Source organism: Sitodiplosis mosellana, unplaced genomic scaffold, assembly GCF_009176505.1.
Source record: "Sitodiplosis mosellana isolate CC-2019 unplaced genomic scaffold, AAFC_SMos_1.0 Smas_scaffold_1, whole genome shotgun sequence".
NCBI classification, from domain to species: Eukaryota; Metazoa; Arthropoda; class Insecta; order Diptera; family Cecidomyiidae; genus Sitodiplosis; species Sitodiplosis mosellana.
Genome location: NW_022595244.1, coordinates 18,542,105 through 18,561,887, shown reverse-complemented (window position 1 = coordinate 18,561,887; position 19,783 = coordinate 18,542,105). Strand labels below are relative to the sequence as shown.

General features: G+C 36.1%; 1 protein-coding gene across 1 annotated transcript in view; it reads left to right on the top strand.

The window, feature by feature from the left end:
• The window catches only part of LOC129566293 (potassium voltage-gated channel protein eag), a 72,989-nt gene that overhangs the window by 22,693 nt on the left and 30,513 nt on the right, over positions 1-19,783 (top strand). The window lies entirely within an intron of this gene.

Below are 19,783 nucleotides of genomic sequence, written 5' to 3'. Positions count from 1 at the left end.
AAGTATTGGATATCCGAACACGGTTTTGTCCAGAGCATCAATATGAATTCAAGCTTGACTTTATGTAATTCAATCTGGCCATGATTCATGCACAATAATTAAAATACATGCAAGCGAACAATCGACCACCTACCATCGATAATGTCCTTAAAACATATTTGAGTGTTTCAATTTTCAAAATTCCAAGTCTTGCAATACTTTCAAGTCGGTCTAGTGCTTTTGAAAATACAAGAAAGTACCGAAAACTGAGAAATTGACAACGAACACCGTTTCTTACTAATTTTGCTAGTTTCGCTATTTCAACTCTATTTCATCAATTCTGTGTGTGTATGGTATTTGTATCCTACCCCGTGATTGTATATCATTATACAAATTTTCATTGCCCATCAAATCAGCATTAAAACATTCAAACTTGCATTCAATCAATAACGAATGACCATGCAAATCATCAATGATATATAAGCTAAAAGTGGTAAAACAATTGGTTTCAAATTATTTCGATTGCACTCCTCACGCTACTTATTGATAGCTACAATTATCATTGCATTTAATCCAACAGGTCAACGGATAATTAGGGGAACAATAGTTTGTGTTCAAATAGTATACAATTCATCAGAAGAAGTATCATATTTGGCCCAATCTAATGAAATTATGTGCTAATCTACAAGCTATTTTAGCCCATATTCAGGTGATGAAGCTTCCATAAAATTCAATTAAAATTATTTGTCATAATCAAGTGCAAAATTTGAAAAGTCAAAATAAATTGCAACAGCACCATTTACAGACACAATAGTGTCTATAACTTGTTCATAAAATCTATCGGAAGGCGATAAATAAATGAGCGCAAGTCTATTCTAGGTTGAAATGCGACTGATTTGCAACACTCATTTGAACTAACGAAAATTGATGTGAAATTATACAAGAGCATCGTTCAAATCATATTTTGTACACACAAAAATGTGTATCGGCGAAAAATCATTAAAATTCATGTAGAATGGAAATTGTGTTTTCATGAGAAATTATTTATTTTAATTATGAACGTATTCTAAATATATTTCACCGAATGCGGGCTATGTGTTCGGTGTTGGGCTGAGTTTGATTCAGACTGTGGATCGGATACTGTGATTATTTCTGTTTCGAATAAGCCCAAGAGATATTTAAAGAGCAACAAAACATATACATGAAATTCATTGTCGTCACAACAAATCAAAATTGTGCATACATAAACTGGATGTATTGTCAGCAGCGATTCAGAAGTTTGACATTCGATTTTATGTGTTTGAATACAAAACTGATTTCCACATCAATTCGTTTCATATTCAGAGTCGGTTTTATTACACCCAAATCGATAGCATGAAAGCTGGTTAGGCGACTCAAGCGACGAATATTCGTCTATGGAATATCGAACAATACATTGGTTAGAATGATCAACGATGGAATATGAGCAGCAATTATTGTTATTGAAATTTTCATTAATTGACTTTCCCACCGTATATTTTATGCATTTCAGTATTATCGAAAATTGGCTGTTGCCGATTGGGGACAACACGATGGATGGAAGAAGATATGATGACATCACATTTTCCAATGTGTTTCGTCGAGTTGTCGTTTCGTCATTCGTGTGCTGCTGCTGCTGCTGCTGGTGCTGCTGCTGCGTGTGTGTCGCCATAAAACAACAACAGTTCGAATAATAAATGTGATATTTGCTTTCATTCGCTTTATAATCTCTTCTGTACGGCATTCGGGATAGCGATTATCCGTTTGTATACACACACCAGACTTAAACACAGAAAATGTCATACTATTTCTCTCTTCCTCTCGCACGCACTGGCGTTCATCGATTGCACTGTGAAGTTGTGTCATTGGATTTGTTGGAAATGAAGGCGCCATGTTTGTGTTACAATATATAGGGGAGTATTAAAGGCGAAATACAACACCATAAATTTATGTGAATCGTATGAGTTGTCATTGTGTAAAAATTTCACATTTATAAGCCAAATTCCAATGGTTGAAAAGAACAAGCAAACACGCAGCATAGCACACACACACACACGCACGCACGCACATAACACACAATTCGGTATGCCCAACGGAATACCTACCGCACACAGTATTTTATCGATTTAATCATTTTCCATCTTGACAGTAGACAACAAAGTCTGTGTCATTTGCACACAGCACTCACATTCATATCATCACAACGTGAAATGCGGTCGGTCGATCGGTTGTTGTCGACTGTTCCCCTCATCGTAGCGGCCAAACTATTGATTTCTCGATGTGTGAAATATTTATATGTTTTGACAGGATAAATGACCTGCGCTACTCATTTCCGACGATGGTTAAACGGATTTTTCGGATCACAAAACGGAAGCCAAATACCGAAAATTAGTTCTATCGGTGATTTATTCCTGAAACGGTTCAATTTCTTTGGTGAACCATAAAATATACGTATGATGTGGATTATCATCGTCTCGTGCCCATGCTCGTAGCTGGTATTTCTGAAGAAAATTAGGTTAGAATCAGAGAGTAACATGCGGGGTTCCGAAAATTGTTTTCAAATCACACATACCTCTCGCCAAATCCGTTCTGGCATGTAATCAGCCCAGAGTGTGCGATAAACCGAAAAACGTATGTGGTTTGCCGAAAGTTTTTATTCCGATGCCAAATTACCTCGAAAGGGAGTCATTCGGTTTTTGGAAATCGATTAATTAAATTTAATGAATATTTCGATGTAGTCTCTATTTCCATGGTAATATGGTATATAATGTTGTTAATGCCTCATAATTGATTGAGGTTTTAGGCTCATTTTTCAAACAACACCCAAATGATGTTCTGGTCACATGTAAATGCGTGTGTCAATAGAAAAAAAGAAACAAAACGATCAATCAAAGGCCAAAGTGTTCTATATAGCTGGCTGAAAAATGGAGTAGCGTACATATTTATTCGAAAAGTGAATTCGATCGGCTATCAACAGAATCTAAATAAAAATTTGCCGGTTCATTTTCCCCATGCTCATTGTATGTACAATGCTAATGAGCTTTTTATTGTTGATAGTGTTAGGTTTAAGGTCTCTTTTCCATTGTGGCTCCATTTCATGAATAAATAATGACCACGCAAAATCCATGCCCTTTTTGGGAATATTTACATATCTGCTGAAATCCTGCTGTGGCCCGCATTTCAGTTAGATGCATTTGATTCATCTAGGGGGTAGGAACACAAGCGCTTGAGACGAATTCGTACGAATATTCGTGAATTCTTGTGATTGTGTATACGAGACATTCGCAGCGCAGTGAGTTTACAACAACAATAACAAAGCCACGAACGCATGAATATATGCGAATACATACTTGACAGAACTTGTTCCTAGCCCCTAGTGATTCATATGCCATTGCATAAGATAGCATATTGGTATCGTAAAATTCGTATTAAATCAAATGACATGAAGAAAATGATACGCTCATCGATATTTATGGACCACACATACACATCTCACACAAAATGGCCAGACGAACTTTATGTTCTATGGCTCAATGTTTTCAGTATCGATTTCGTATTTGGTTTTGATGGCGATGCGAAATGGATTTGTCTATTTTTATCTCGGGTGATCAATGAATATACATTTTTAATGGTTTATTGTCTGCTCTTGCTTTACTATGCAATTTTAACTGGTCCATGTATAACTGACCTCTTTTTTTACTACATTTACGACAACAAACGACGAGTAATGACGTCAAACTCACTTCATATCTCACTTGGCTGCGGTGCGCGATATTCGAGCTTCAAGTGAAATACACATTTTATGTAACTGTATCGCAACAGCGCTGATTGACGCCTCAATTAATTCAACATCGCTTTCATCCTTTCATATTCACATTATATTATTATCTTTGATGTGATGCATTTCGAATTGGTCACATTATGTATTCAAGGTTCGAATCCACATCAATTCGTTCGATATTGTGATATTGGAGAGAAATCGTGGATTGTATCGGATAAAAATTCTTGGGTACTCGTTCAAAAATGAATCAAGCTAAATCTTTCAGCATAATCTCCAAATCCATCAAAAAAAAAGTGTTCCAAATTACTGTTGTGCATCTGTAGTATGTAATCGAGAAGCGTGTATTGCTCCCAATAAAGAATAAACCAAATCGAAAAGCACAAAAACCCGCTATTATGGACTGGAATCATTCAAGATTGGGAGATTCACAAAGTTTTCAAAGGAAATTTCGCAGACAAGACAGAGCTAAGGCTACAAAATGGTTAAATCATTGGTTGTTGGATTTCTTTTGAAACAAACAACCATCGTATTAAACGGTTTTTCATTTTTCGTGTGGGATGCGAAGTGAGACCGATATGATACATGCGTATTGCATTTTGGTGTACGGATTCCATGCTATAGAGAATGGTATATTAAATTAATGAATCTCGCTTTGATGATTCGTATAACGATGAAACTGAACAAAAGATACGAATACCGTGCAGTGCGTGCTACATATACGATGTTTTACACTTTATTCCAATATTTTCTTGTGGCGGATTTTCATGCCAAAGCTATGGTTTTCTTCGAACGAAAACGAATAACACAAAGAGAGTATGTGTGTGTGGTTTGTATTGTCATTTGGTCCCAGTTCCTTTGAGCTATTAAAAAGTAGCGCATACATATAAAAAGGGGAAAAAGTAACGTATAAAGTCGCAAATAAAATGATCCAAATTGCCTTTGAGCAATTCAAAGCTGCGCAACGCATCAAGTTTGTATGTTGATTTTTCGTGATTGGTGATGATTTCAGTTACAATATTTGTGCTGATTTCAAGTTCCCGGATACTATTACTCCGAATGCCTGTTTGAATGCTAATAATATGGAAATACTTTTTTTCTGCTTTTCCAATATTTTTTAGCTGTGTTCGATTTCCGTTCAATTTGTGTGGTGCTGCTATATTGCTCCTGCTTGCCGTTTTCGGGTGATACAGCGCGTTGAAAGTGTATCGAGTTTGCCATACGCACCAGTTGGAAATATGATTATCATAACAATGAGTCGCAGACATATACACTTCGCATCTTTTCTTCATCTCTCTCTCTCTCTCTCTGTTTCTCTTCCGTCCAATGGGAAAGCACCGAATGAATGCCAAGTGAAAAACCAACTGCAACCGAAAAACGAGAAAAGCGATGAAATTCGACCGAAAACTGAGTCCCACTTGAATCAAACATTCGGTATCTTCATTTTAATGTTATCAAATGACTCGTAGTCGCCATCTTCATCCGAATGATTTATTCGCAGCTGTTTTTCTGGCAAATGGAGCCAAAGTTTTTCAGTATCCGATCATGGCGTGTGCGGAGCCAATGTGTGATTTTCTCTTCAGCGAAAAATTAGGTCCTCACTACGAGGCAGTTTCGATTGCAAAAAAAAAAGTATGAAGGCCATCGAGAAAATCAATAAAATCATAAAACATTTTATGTATTCTACTGTGCTCGCGGTGGTTGGTTTGTTTCACCCAAGAAAGAAAATCGACGACATTCATCAATTGCGAGCTGAGCAATGGAAATTCCGAAGAAGAAAATCATAACATGAAATGTTGTAAAAAGGGAAAAAAAGGAGCAACCGATCGATAAATAACAAGAGCGCTTTAGCATTCCAAAGAAAACCAAAGTTGTGTAATTTGAAGCGCGCAATGCTTTAAAAAAAATGTAATTTAGAATGTCATAAATTTGAAGAGGAAATAGAAAAGTGACATTTATAGAAACGCTACCGATTTAATATTGTTCAAATAAACGTGTTTCATGTCATACAAAACCCAGCCATCGTATCGTGTATGACGAACGTAGATAGGAAACAAATAAAAATAAATGTACGTTCATTTTCTATGCACCATACCAAACTGATTTCGTTTCATTTCGCTGGATATTCCAGTGCAGCGTACTAGTCATAAATCATGATTTGGTTCGATTAACATTTTTCGAATGAAAGAGTGGCAAGTGTACGACAGAATTCATTTCAGAAATGAAATTTATCGAGAGTAAAGTAGCAGTGAAAAGACAAACTGCGGGGAAAAATTCATTCGGATGGTATTTTGGAGTGTTGCAAGCGTCTTGAACGGTAAAATCGAATGAAAAAAAAAATTCCCTGATAAAAAGTGTCGAGTGGCAAAGCGAATGGCATGCTATTGGAAAATAAAACCATTCAACAAAAATAAATCTTTATTTTATTGGGATTCCAGTTTTATTGGGTGTGTTTTCTACATGGAATCCTCTTCTTCAATTCTTCACCTTGCTTTGATTTTGCCAATTCCTTTATGGAACTTGAATGTACTACTTCACTTCTCCTCGACCATTTCATGCCATTTTTCTACCACTACAAATGGTTCGAAGTATCAAAATCCGCCCGAATGAGTTATTTAAAAAATTTGATTTATTTTTTTGAAATCAGCTGGCAGTCTTCTGTGCTGAACTACCATTTGGGCGAACACTGCGAAACCACCCTAGCGTTGGTGCGCCCTTTATCAACAACCATTGCGACGACATATTACAATTTCCCGTTGAACGTGCATATGAAAGGAAACGAATCTTGATTGTGGCTAATTTGGTATGCAGTATCGATTTCTTTCTGCACATCGTATGCATTCGTTACTATTGCAATATCATTTGCATGCTAATGCCTGTCTGGAGAGAAAGAGAGGCAAAGAGATAGAAACTGAAATTTGGGTTCTCGTTTCAAATCCATTTACCAAATCGTCTAATGCGCTAGATAACTCATTTCAACTGCGGTTCGAACGACTATTGAGTGTGATTCGTGGGCTAGGAGTACTGTATATCCATAGCCCAATTCTGCTACATTGGACCATCGAAAGAGAGTTTACCGGGAATTTTCGGAATTCCATCTCAAAAATCAAGAGTGGAATTGTTGAAGTGCCTGAGTAAACACACTATACTTGAAAATCCATTTAGGAATATTGTGTGTAGTGTTTAAAAGCGTTTATACAGTTTCCATAATTGCTTGCACCTCAATTGCTGCAATGGATTAACGTAAACACATTGAGAATACTTAGTTCAATGGCAGGATTCGCGCCTAACTCAAATAAAAGGTTTTATTGCTGCAAGAGATGTTGAATAATTTGTGAAGAATCATGCATTCCGGGCTCTTACAATACTTGTTTTTTTGTGTGTTAAAATACCCAGTAAAAATTTAGCGGAACAATGATTCCGATTTATCGGTATTAAACTAATCGGAATGATAAATCGGAATAAATACATGTATATGAAAAAATTCGGAAGGCAATTTTTTTCCATAAATCTCAGAAATGTATGGTTTTTTCGCTTGAAAATCGCCCTTCGGGTCGCCACCTCACATGAAATTTCTGGAAATGACTGGTCTGAATTATCTCCGATTTGCCGATTTTCCACAGTAGCGCTTTTCCGAAAAATTTTCCAACCAAATTTGTTTAATAAATAATTTGCATTGAAGAATACCGATAAATCAGAATCATTTTTCCGCTAAATTTTCTCTGAGTAGTTGTTCATTTGAACCACCTTGGAATGCTTCTTCATTGCACCAACCAAAGAAACAACAACACGAGCAACATATGGAATCGATTTTGACTCGCCGTTTTACATTAAGCTAATCATTTATCTCCAGGTTTTCATACCAGTTGATATATGTATCAGTAGTATTGCAGTGTAGAATCTTGAAATGGAATATTTGAAGGAAGAGTGTCTGAAAAATAAGGTCAAGTTTTGATTTATTTGGGGTGAAATTGAATCGATTGAACCGACTACTAACTACCCAGTGCCTGCATGCTTCATTGATTTATTTTGCTGGTAATTTGGTTGAACGGTGAATTTCATTAAGCTCAAAGAGGTAAACTAAACTCAACATTTCTCACTTTCTAATGATAGTTCCCAGTTTCAACGTCGGTAGACGAGTGTCTTTCTACAAGTTTTACCATGATTAATGAAACTTTGAAATAGTTCGACTGAAAGGTAACAAGTATACGTGTATCTAATCGTCTTTCCAGCTGGATTCATTGGTGTACCTTAGAAATGGCCTAAGATCAATTTTGAGTGTGTGTACAGTCTACCGTAGAAGTTAACATAGACCACACTCTAAATGCTTGGATAATTTAAGTGAAGTACATATTCGCTTTGTTCCAAATAAACCAATAATTTTTAATTTCCAGCTCCGAAATGGAATAATTCAATTTATACAGCTTCAATATTGAATCAATAATTGAGACCAACAGCTAAGTTAGTGCCTATTAAAGCCAACGTTTTGACGATGAATATTTCAACATCGTTCAATTGTGTTTATGCAGCAAAACTGGAGCTTATTATTGTCTGGATTCATGGCAATTTTATTAATTAGTTTGAATAGCATACAAGGCATGTGCGTTTAATTTTTTATGCTAAATAAGCACCCTCATATATACAGCTTCAACGATAGCGGCAGCCAATCCTGTTGCCCGGCCGATAGATAAAATAAATCCATTGGCATGAAACTTTTTAATTAAATCGCGGAAATAAAGTGGATGATAAATTTGGTTGAGGATATAGTTTTTGTTTGTTGTTATTTAATTAAAAGTCATACCATCTCGATAAAAATGCACAGTACACACCGATAAGCGACACATTTTTCAGCGTTTACGCGACATTAAAGTTGGCCATTTTTTTCTCGAGCAATAACTTTATCTCGTTCATCATGGCAGAATTCATTCTTCGGGGGCAACATGCTTTGATTTTTATCTGCAGATATGAAATAGTTCAAAGCATGCTTTTGGGGGAATCTGCAGTTTTAGCCAACCATATCGAGCTCAAATAGCCAGATTTGCGTTGAGTTTTCGAGAAAGTAATATCACAGAAGATGTATGCGGGTGACGTGCATGTATGACAAAGGAGAAAATGAAATTGAATTTTCTGTTTTGTTTGTGCATTTCGCTTCAAGTGATTGCGAATATAGAGATGACTACCTCGTTGATGCATTCAAAGCGGTACCCAGGAGAATTTTATGGTAGAAAATAGAACACGACGAACCAAACCAAATCTTTCGCTGGTTCTGTCGAAATATTGAGGGACAATTTACGAAAGCATCCGTTGCTCGAGTTGGATAATTAGCGAAGAACAATTTATATATTCAGCAAAAAAAAAATTTGAACATAGTCTATGTCACAATGAGAGTGTTTGCATAGATTTTTAATCTGCATCGCTTAATTCGCGTAATATTTCACACAGATACATTGCAATGCATTGATTCACGGACGAAATAATCCCCTGAACGTTCAAGTGTGGCTCACGAACGAAGAAACATTTAAAGCAATGCAAATATAGAAATTCCATTGCAAACGAAAGAATGAAAGGAAATAAATGATATTTAATTTGGAACCTGGAGTGTAACAGTTGTTGCTTACAGTTCCGTAATTCTATCCATGAAGCTACAATATCAAAAGCATATTTTCACCGGTTTTTCTCTATTGCTGTCATCCATTGAATATATTTGCAATTGTCAATTTAAATTGTACATTGTATTCCGAATACATTTCGGTCTCGCTTCCAACTCAGGTTGCATTTGATTTGCATCGAAATATCATAATTTACATGGGTTTTCATCTCGATGCAAAAATGGTATTCGGGTTGACTGAACGGTACTCGAACGAGATTGCAACTTGTGTTTGCCAAGTGTTCTTTTTTCCCCTTTTCATTTTACAAAGAATTCACTTTGAAAAGTTTTTTTCGAGCAATGCTTTTAGCAGCTTGGGATTTGATGAAATCACTTGAATTGAATCTGTAGTCGGAGAATGTGTTTCGTTGAATATGTTCAAAGTGCCAACTACCACTTACTCAATCGAAAAAAAGAGAGCATAAAATCCTGAATCAGTTCGTTTATTACGTCAGAGGGTAAACACTTCCAACAATGGAATGATTTGTGTGGAGTGTTAGAGATCAGAAATACCCAAAAGAGAACATAGAGGAGAGAGAGAAAGGTTAGTTTCGGCCGACTGCAAGGGCCATTGACGCACGAGTACCAAACAACATGCAACATAAACATGGTAACCCAGCACTTTCCTTCCGCTTGCTTTATTGTTTCCGTTGATAAATGTTCACAAATTAATTTGGTTATTATCGCAATATCGAAAACATCCACCAGAGTGCTGACCGATGATGGTCTCGATGGCGAAACGAGCAAACAAACTACGTCTGAAATGAGTTTATCAGCTCAAAAAGCTATTGTCACTTAATGAATCTTCAGCCAAGGCTGAAATGATTGAATTGATTCGGTTAATATTTCATTCGGACATCATCGTCCTTTCTTAAGATTGACTGCATAAGTACACAATGAGATGAGTCATTAATTTAAGTATGCCTTTGGCGTTCTTTCACTGAACACAGCAATAAAACATCGAGATAAATTTCCTGTGATTCGACTAGGTTAATCTCAATTTGCGTTTGACTACTTCGTTGTCGCAAAAACACAAGAAACACACATTCGACTAATGGTATCGCTAGCCAAATTAAAACAAATGAAGAAATTGCGTGAACAAATAACATCGCATTTGTTTTTTTTTTGTTGAAAAGTTCATAAAACTTCTATAAGCTCAACAAAGTTAGAAGTTCTAACTTAGAAGTAAGTTAAGTCTAAATTAGAACCAATGAATATTTGGTCTATATAAACAAATACATTTCATTAGTTCGGTGCTCGGCTCATATTTTGTACAGAAAATTCGGACCGTGAGTATTAAAGTTCCGGTACTTTTGGCATGGAGCAGAATACACGGCGGAATTGTAGAAGCAGGCAAATGAGTCCTTTGATAATCGGCTACGAAGTTCGATATCGACTTATCAGCTTGATGCTTTTCATCGACAACCAGCCAGCCAAAATAGCGAATACTTCTCAACATTGCGTGCTGTCGACATTCCATTAATTCCAACACAAGTATTTCTATTATGAAAATAGTTATTTGGTACCATTTACTGAAAATGAGAAACACTATAATCACCATTAGAACAACCCACTCTGCACTTCATCGTCTATTCATCGGGCAATCGTTATTTCGTGAATGAATTTCTTACTTTTTTACTTTGCACAGAAAAAAAAAACGCACTCTCAACATCCAAGGCACTATATAAATGACGGCGACAAGCGCTACTAAATTGCTTCCATTTTTAATACTAGTGCTCCTTCGTTTCGCCTCAAGTGCTAAATGTAAATCGCGAAAAAAGCTGTTTTCGTTGAAATAATGCCAAAATAAATATCATTCCATTTCGTTTCACATTTTCGTTTATTTTATGGAATTTAAGCATTTATTTTTTTTCTGTGTATGCTCATGCTCATGCTCACACAACTGAAATCGTATGCCACTTCTTGCAAATTTATTCATTGAAATGAAGAAATCGATGTTCGAACTCAGCGCCAGAAAAGACGCTCACTGCTGAAATAACCAAGTAAAAAGCATGCAAACGTTCGGCAATTGCATGCATTATGCACATCACTATAGGTAGAACAAGTTTAAATGATGTTTGGCCGCGAATATTTGTTATTAAATAGTTTCTAGTCGGAAACTTTGGTGTAACGGGAAGTAAGCTAATGAGCTAACCACCAAAACTATGCCATATTTAAAGCAATTATTTTCCGTGACGCATTACATTTTGCACATACAACAACGGAAACTTGGTGAAAAGCATCAGTCACTCTCAGTTCAAAGGTGAAAATTGGCACGGTCAACAGAAACTTTCACAGCAACATAAATTAATTCGAAAAGTTTTGACTAGAGAAAAAAAACGGCCACTCCATTTGCTGCATCTATTCACACATTCCAACGAGGTTTTACATAACGATGCACTCAACTTTAAACCATAAATAACAGCGAAAAGAACAAATTGAATTAGATATTTTCGAAGTGCCATTAATATTGCTTAACAGTTAGTTCTATGACCATACTTTCGTAAAAATCCATTTGTATCTTTTGAATATAAAAGTATTATTCCATTGAATGATTTCATGTGCAATGTATTTAAGAGTTGGATATTCAAGAGCATGACCATTCTGATATCGAATGTAGACATAATCGTAACATTGAAACCTAACATCAATTCAATCGGCCGCATAGAACTGTTTCCCATCATGCCTGGATCATCATAAATTCTGAATAAAACGTAATTCGTACGTCTTCGAAGGGAACTGGGTTTACCAACTGAAATTAGTCTGATAAAGATTAGACTCATTTAGACGTTAACTGTACAGAAAAAAAAGAATGAGCCCGAGAAAAAAATAAGCGCAATCGATTTGCAACTGACTGTCGGCCATTTGGTCCGTATTTACATTTCATATCAGAATTATTCCCATAAATTTGCTAAATCGTTCAGTCTGTAGGCCAACAATTACTTCGAATATTCATTGAATCAAAAATGCAATTCGAGCAATCGACTCTGGCCCATAAAAAAAGCACCAATGGACTTTTATGTTTCACCCTATACACGCAACAACAACAAAGAAAACATCGTACAATGTGCGCAGTTGGAGAAAACAATTTGCGTTTTGCATACTCAGCACTGGGAGCAAAGTACTTTTTGTGGTCTGATTATTATACGGTTTAATGTAAAATCGCCCCTAAAAAACTGGAAAAAAACACACCATTTTTGTATATCCATTGAATTCAATTTAATGCTACACTTCACTTACCATTTCCATTTGGCAGTTGTGTTTTCAATCGTGTGATCTTTTGACCTTTCAGGCTTTCAGCCTATAATAAAACCTGCCATTACAACGCAAAATGGCCTCATTATAATTATGATGTCTTGCCGTTCATGCAGTAATCACATTGATTTGATTTCCATTCGGTGATGAAGCAAATGATTGTAGCCATTTTCTTCGGCTTCGGGAAAAACCATTTGACTCGCTTGGGAAGTCAAATCGCTATGATTAATATGTTTGCGTTCCATGGTGCATAATTTGTTGAAAATTTAAAACTTTTCTCTCAAGTACACACACACTCAACATTCAAAATAATGATGGAATTCACTCAATTTCGTTTGAAAATTGTAACAATTTGAAAGGAAGCGTCAAGTAGATTTCTTAATGTCAAATCAAATGCACGTGACAAAACGAATGGAGCGAAAGAATGACGAATGGCTTAGAAAATGGAGTGCACGATAGCGAAATGAAGTTCAAACTTCTGTTGCCTGACTTCATTAAAGGTATTATCACTCACACATACACAGAGAGAAAAAAAAAACTTTGTAAAAAGTTCATGGAAATTCACTCGCATAAAAACCTTAGAGCCATTGAAAAGACAGCAAGCACGTCATTCATGTTCACTTGAAGTACTGCATTTACGTAATTTAATGATTTGACTTCGAATAAAACGTTAAAGACTGCCGGATGGATGGAGGCACGTAAAATGTGCTTTTATCGTTGTTTTTTTTTTTTCTTGTTTGTAATTGAAAATTGAAAATTGAAAGAAAAAAGGTGACGTGAACATTTTCTGGCAAAAAAAGCTATGATTATTTGTGACGATTAGACCTTTGATAATTATTTCTTTTCGAGACGAACGTGTTTTTTTCTTTTATTATCGTTATGTCTCGAGCCTACTGTATACTTCTAAGCTAATTTTCTCCATAAGTAATTCGTCTGCTTTCTAGCGTCTTGCATGTTCCCATTGAGATGTAACTAATGGCGCTTAGCTTTAATTGGAATCCCTTTAAAATGTGTTTGAATTGGTTGTTGAAATATTTTATTCATGTCAGGTACAAGAACAAAGCCGGCTCTCCCATCGGCATTCGCAAATTACATATGAAATAGATATCATTGAATAAATTACATAAGTGGTCGCTGTTGCGTGAAAAATGGGTAATTACGTTTATCATACGAAAAGTTGTGCTTTGTAGTGTACTCTGTATTTGAATTATATCATGTCATTGCGGTGGATGGAAAATCATTGTGGAGCAGCTTATTTCACATTCTGCCTCTTTTGCTAGCTAGTATAATTCCAGCGTTATGTGCTAGTAAGTGTACTTACGATATGTATTTTGTTAAGTGTGTGGTACGTGTAATGCATGTGTAGTGTCATCTTGGTGAACGTGCTTTTGCCATCAAAGAAGTTCGGTATTGCTGCTTTTATTTTTTCTTCTTCTTCTTCATTTTTACCAATTCCCTATTGACTTTTCCACATTGCAGTCATATTTTAGCAAATGCTTTTGACTTAAAAACCTTCGTTTATTCGGAAATCGTACACCAGAGACTAATCTCGCGAGAAAAAGAGAGACCAGAAAAGTGTATAAACCGAAGCGATAACTGAGTTGAGCGAGTAGAACTTGATAACATCAGGCGTGAGACATGTTTTTCATCATATACGACCTTTTTGCGTGAATGAGTCCCAATCGTGATCAAAAAACGTTTGTTTTGTGTGCATCATGAAAAATTGAGAAAATCGCATTTCACTTAAGTATGTAAATTAAAAAAGATAATTATGCAAAATAAAGCCACATCACATTGTAGCATACGTTACTTTGGGTCTGCCATGTTGGTGGCAGCAGCAGCGACGATGTCTTTGTAATGTTGCGGTTGATTTTTGTGAAGTGGTGCGGTTGGTGGTGTACCAAAAATTCACACGTTGATAAAAGCCAGCTGCTAGTTACAACTAGGCAAAAAATGCTTTGCAGTGCGGAAAATACGTTGTTTTCCCATTTAAATTAACTAGTTAAAGCAAATTACAATTTGCATTATGTAATTGATAAATTATGCTGGCTTGCAACCATTGTTGGCTGCACTTACGCCATTCGTGCACTCTTGCATTCTTCCAATTTGGATTCTGTAACTTCTGCTGAAACATACATTCATTCCATTTCATGCGAAACGGTACAAATCAAGGATTTGGTGGCTTTAAATCTTGTGATTTTCCACGCAAAAAAGCCTCGAGCATAGCTGAGTAAATTGCATGTTGTTCCCGAGTAATATTATTCGAGAGTTTTGATGGTAAAACGGGAAGAGCTTATGCATAAACTCATTTCAAGCTAGCAACGCACACAAAAAACAAAACAAAGCACATTCCAAATCCATATTACAAGCATGACCAAACACCGACTGATTTTCCATTAGTATCAACATATTTTGCATCATGAGTGCATGTAGCCATTAGCAATCTGTTTACTATTTCGATTGTGAAAAATCAAGACAAATTCGATTTAATTCATTAGATGACAACGTAGATGCTAATTCAATTGCTCTGGCATACCTATTCAACTTTTAATCTTGTAATTATTTTCCAATGTTAACTTGCTTGTTGCACTCATCGGTGTTGAGATAGTATCACCGCTTAGACCACTTTTTTATCATTCCGCACTTAGAATATCATCAAATGCTAGTATTGGAGGATGCAACGAGTGAGTGGAATGGAAATTACTTTGTTGATTTTCCAGTACTCACCTGCTGTTTTATGGATCTCGGTTATGGAAATACCACAATATCTCATCTCTGTGAAATGCTGCACGGAAATAGCAAATTCATTGCTCTTTTTTCATTCCATACTGAAAATGTGTGCATGAACACACCAAAATATGTAATCAAAACGAGATATCCCAATTAGAATGTACCTCGTACCCATCCTCTGTTAGTTGTTCGTACTCGACTTACTTTGAAGAGTGTAAATATGATGCTTATATTACTGTATGTTATTCCTCCGGCAGTTGTACCGGAAAATATGTATAGGATCAATCAACATGCCATATATTTTATAACATACATGTTAATCACATCTTACATGGATTCGTTTGAACAAGTCATTTCAGATAGGCACTTTGAAAAGGTGCTTCAGGCTAGAACAAAATATTGTTCATTACCGCATATATACGCTGTAATAGAATCTTTCGTATCGAAATATTTTCCGAAGAAACGCATTTTGAAGTGAATGATATTATATTTCTATGAGATAGGGAGAGGAAATAACGCAGTACTTGTGCTTAATAGAAGAAAAAAAAACCACAATCAACATCAATGAATGGTAGCTAGGGTGCATCACATTCACTTCAAAATTATAATATCCTCTTCATAAAAAGAATTTGTTGACTATAAATTATGGTAAGACTTTCAATGAGAAACATTAAGCTTCTTTCTGACTCCAAATATATCTAATGTGAAACTCTTTGTTTTTTCTCTCTATGAGACTCCAGCAGAAAATTGGTTTTCTGTACATTTTCAGGGCTGAAATTGGTTTTCTGCCACATTTCGTATAACTGTTAATTTGAAACAGAAAGTGTTTTACGATAATTAGTTGGTGGTCTTTGAATTATTCAAAATGATCGGAGATTATTTGCGAAAACTTTCACTTCAAGTCTCCAATTATACAATGTGCACGCAAATGTAATTTCTGCTCTCATCTAAGCCAACAATATCGAAGAAAATTCCGAAACAAATAGCACGAGAATATCATTTGCTCACCAATTCTAGTCCATTTTCAAAATCCAAATCGACGACCTTTCCAATTTGCGGTTTTAATTAAACTGTTTCTCATTCGAATTCATAAGCCTATTTAAATTGATTTGGAAATTGAATGCAAAACTAGCTCAAATAAAAGATCATACAACGTGTTTCCAGTGTAAAATGGAAGGGACTTGACGTCATCCGCCCTTTATGCAAAAAAAACAACGTTACGGAAACTGTGTGTGATAGCAACCTCAATATTGTCCTGTATGCATCGAATGTTACTCAACACACAATCGCATAGCATTTCGCACTAGTATGTGACAATGAATAGGAAAATATGCTGGTGATGGTATTCATATAATTAAAAAGTTTGTAATTAAAACGGATCCATTCATTTTGTTCACATTTCTGCCGGTCTGATGTGTTTGAATGCACATACAAATACACATACATGAAACGTCGGCGAAGGCAAATGCACAGCATCGTACAATGTATATCGTTGCCGGTCCGTGTTATGATGTGCTCCGTAATGGAGCGGGCCGCCTTTCTATACCAAGTACCTTGTATTGTATAATCCTTCCATGAAACGTGAACTACAAAGCGGTTCCGGTCTTTTGAATGTTGCGTGATCTTTCCTGTTGCTGTCGCTCTTGTTCTTCACCCGAATATACGAAGAGAGAGAGAGAGAGAGAGAGAGAGAAAGCTCAAAACTGTGTCATCGACTGAATTTCTCTTTAACGCATAAAAACGATTATTTTTACGAAGGTTTTACCCTCGATTCTTTAGTCTACATTTTGTACCGGGCGGAGAAATTGCTCAGTGAACAAAAGGACGAGAAAAAAAATGAAAACATAAACACAGAGATTTCACTTTACCAAAAAGAAGTGAAGTAGTACCTTTGTGTGTGCATCAAGTGACAACCGGGAGATAACGATAAATAAACGACTCAACATGTGCAACGAGAGAAAACAAAGACGTTGATTGAGTTGCTACTGCTGTACATCACTTTCTCTAACGTTCGCTTGTGTGTGTGTGTGTGCCATTAAGTCAACTTCGCTTGAATGCACAAGTGCTTGCTTTGCGTCTGTTAGGCACTTCTGATCAAATCATATTTACGATAAACACATTTAAAATCGTTGTAGCTGAAGAGAATTGCCCGTTATTGCATAACATAAAACGTGTTTTTACCTCGAAAACATTTGGCTAAGCCCGTTGGAAAATGTTTGGCGTAAAAACCGATTTCATGGTTGTCTTCGTTTTCCGTGCATCACAATCTCAGGATCTCATACGCAATTCACTAAGCTAAGGGCTGTAAAAATCAACTAAATTTATATATCCCACGATATCACAGTGCAAACAAATTGTGGAGTCGATTTTCTCTTTCGAATAGATTGGCTTGGTTGTATACATAAGCTAACATGGGGCTTAGAATCGTGGTTTGTTGAGTTGCTCATGATAACATAAAGAAACATCATGTAAGTGCTAGAGACAATCTAACGACTTACCGTCTTTCCGACCGACCAATGGGTAATATTTTCTTTGAATAAATTGATGTCATTTGAAAATGGCAAAATTCATTTTGGTATGAAACTCTGAATCGAGTAACATCGAAAACAATACCAAAAATGTCCGTTCACATACATGGGTTTGTCGTTAGAAAGTCCAATGCGGTGAGTTCTTTGCGAGCACACTGTATTGCTCCTACCAAAGTTTTTTTTTATGCGTGCTCATGTTGGTTTATGCAGAAAGGCTCACTTATTCAAATCCTTCCGGTGCTCTGTCGTCTTCGTCGAAGAAACAACGCATGAATTATATGCCGACAATGGCATACATTTACATCTGTCAGGCATGAATAATATTTAAATACAAAGTTTACAGCGACACCACCGATACAAGCTAATTCAGAATTATGGAAATTCACCATTGTTTGAGACAACTTTGAATAATATCAGTTGCGGATAACACCCACATGTTGAACATCGATTTGTGAAACAATGGAATTTAATTCGGCTTCAAATGGTCGACCATAAGGAAACAAGCGCCGACGATAAGCCCTGTAAACTTTTTTTTTTTGACGCAAAGTCCATTTTCGCTTCGTATCTTCTCAGTCGGATCAATATAACCAGCCAGACGGGAAAAACAAATTTCGAGCCGCTTATTAAATTCGCTCATTTGGCTTTACAAATTTAATCTACAATAAATGTATATACCCTTCGGAGTCGCCCTCGTTCTATTTCCACATTGACATCATTTTAAAATAGTGAAGCAGAAAATAATGAAGTTCCAGCCAAAATGAAATTGGTGACATTCCAACACCACATAAATGTGTGCATTTAATTTGAAACTAACATTGTTATAGTTTGTCTGTTCACTTTGACAGTCAAAAGTGGAAAACGCTTTCGCTCCTGACATCCACGTACATGTTCAACCGATGGATAGACAGAATGGTCGCAATTTCAGAACAAAGCACGTAACATTGGCATTATGAAATTCGCATAGATTCCAACGAATTCGCTCCGTTGAATCATTAACATTTTTATTGTATAATTATTTTAATAGAGGAGTTTAAAGTGGGATGGGCGTTACACAGAGGATGTCATTATAATCATCACGTGTAACATGTCGCAAGCAAATAAATTGATGGCTGCATTACAGTTTGTGCTTAGAAGTTTAAATGGAGTATGTCGAATGGTTATACGTATGATGGGGTCATGCCAATGGAAAAGCATAGAAAGTGCGGTGCGCAAATCAAGCACCTGTACGACGCAAATTCTTGTAGAATGAGCGTGCATGCCATTCCCACACACTACATACATTATGCACGTAAAATAATTTATATCTGGATTATGAACGATGAGAAAGCCCTCCTTTGCACAATGACAAGTTTGTTGTACAAATCAGCAAATTTATCTTCCGTTATTCCTGTGGTAGCATTGTCTAGTCCTGGTTTTTCTACACACTTGTAATCAACATGTATGACACATTTCCCCACAAAATGATTAATTCCACAATCTTATTTCATACAGATGTGTGCACGCTGCTGATTGTGTCTAGCAAACGTACGTGTTTACATGTACACGCAGTGGGAATCACAAACGAAATACGACATTTTCATTAATTTTTTTCATTTCCATTCCTACAAAAGTAGAATTTTCTATTTTCATGTTTGTTCAACATCATTTTTCTATTTTAACACTCTCTCATTTATCTCTTTTTACGTTCGAATCGTAAATAACCTCGAATCTAATATGTTCTCATTGTTACTGTAATTACTGCTGTCATCGCTTAAATTACCCTTCTTTTTTTAACGGTCATTGCCACTAATTCCGCTCTTTATTTATTGACGCTTATTCTAAATGCACTCAACTCAGATCCATGGCTGT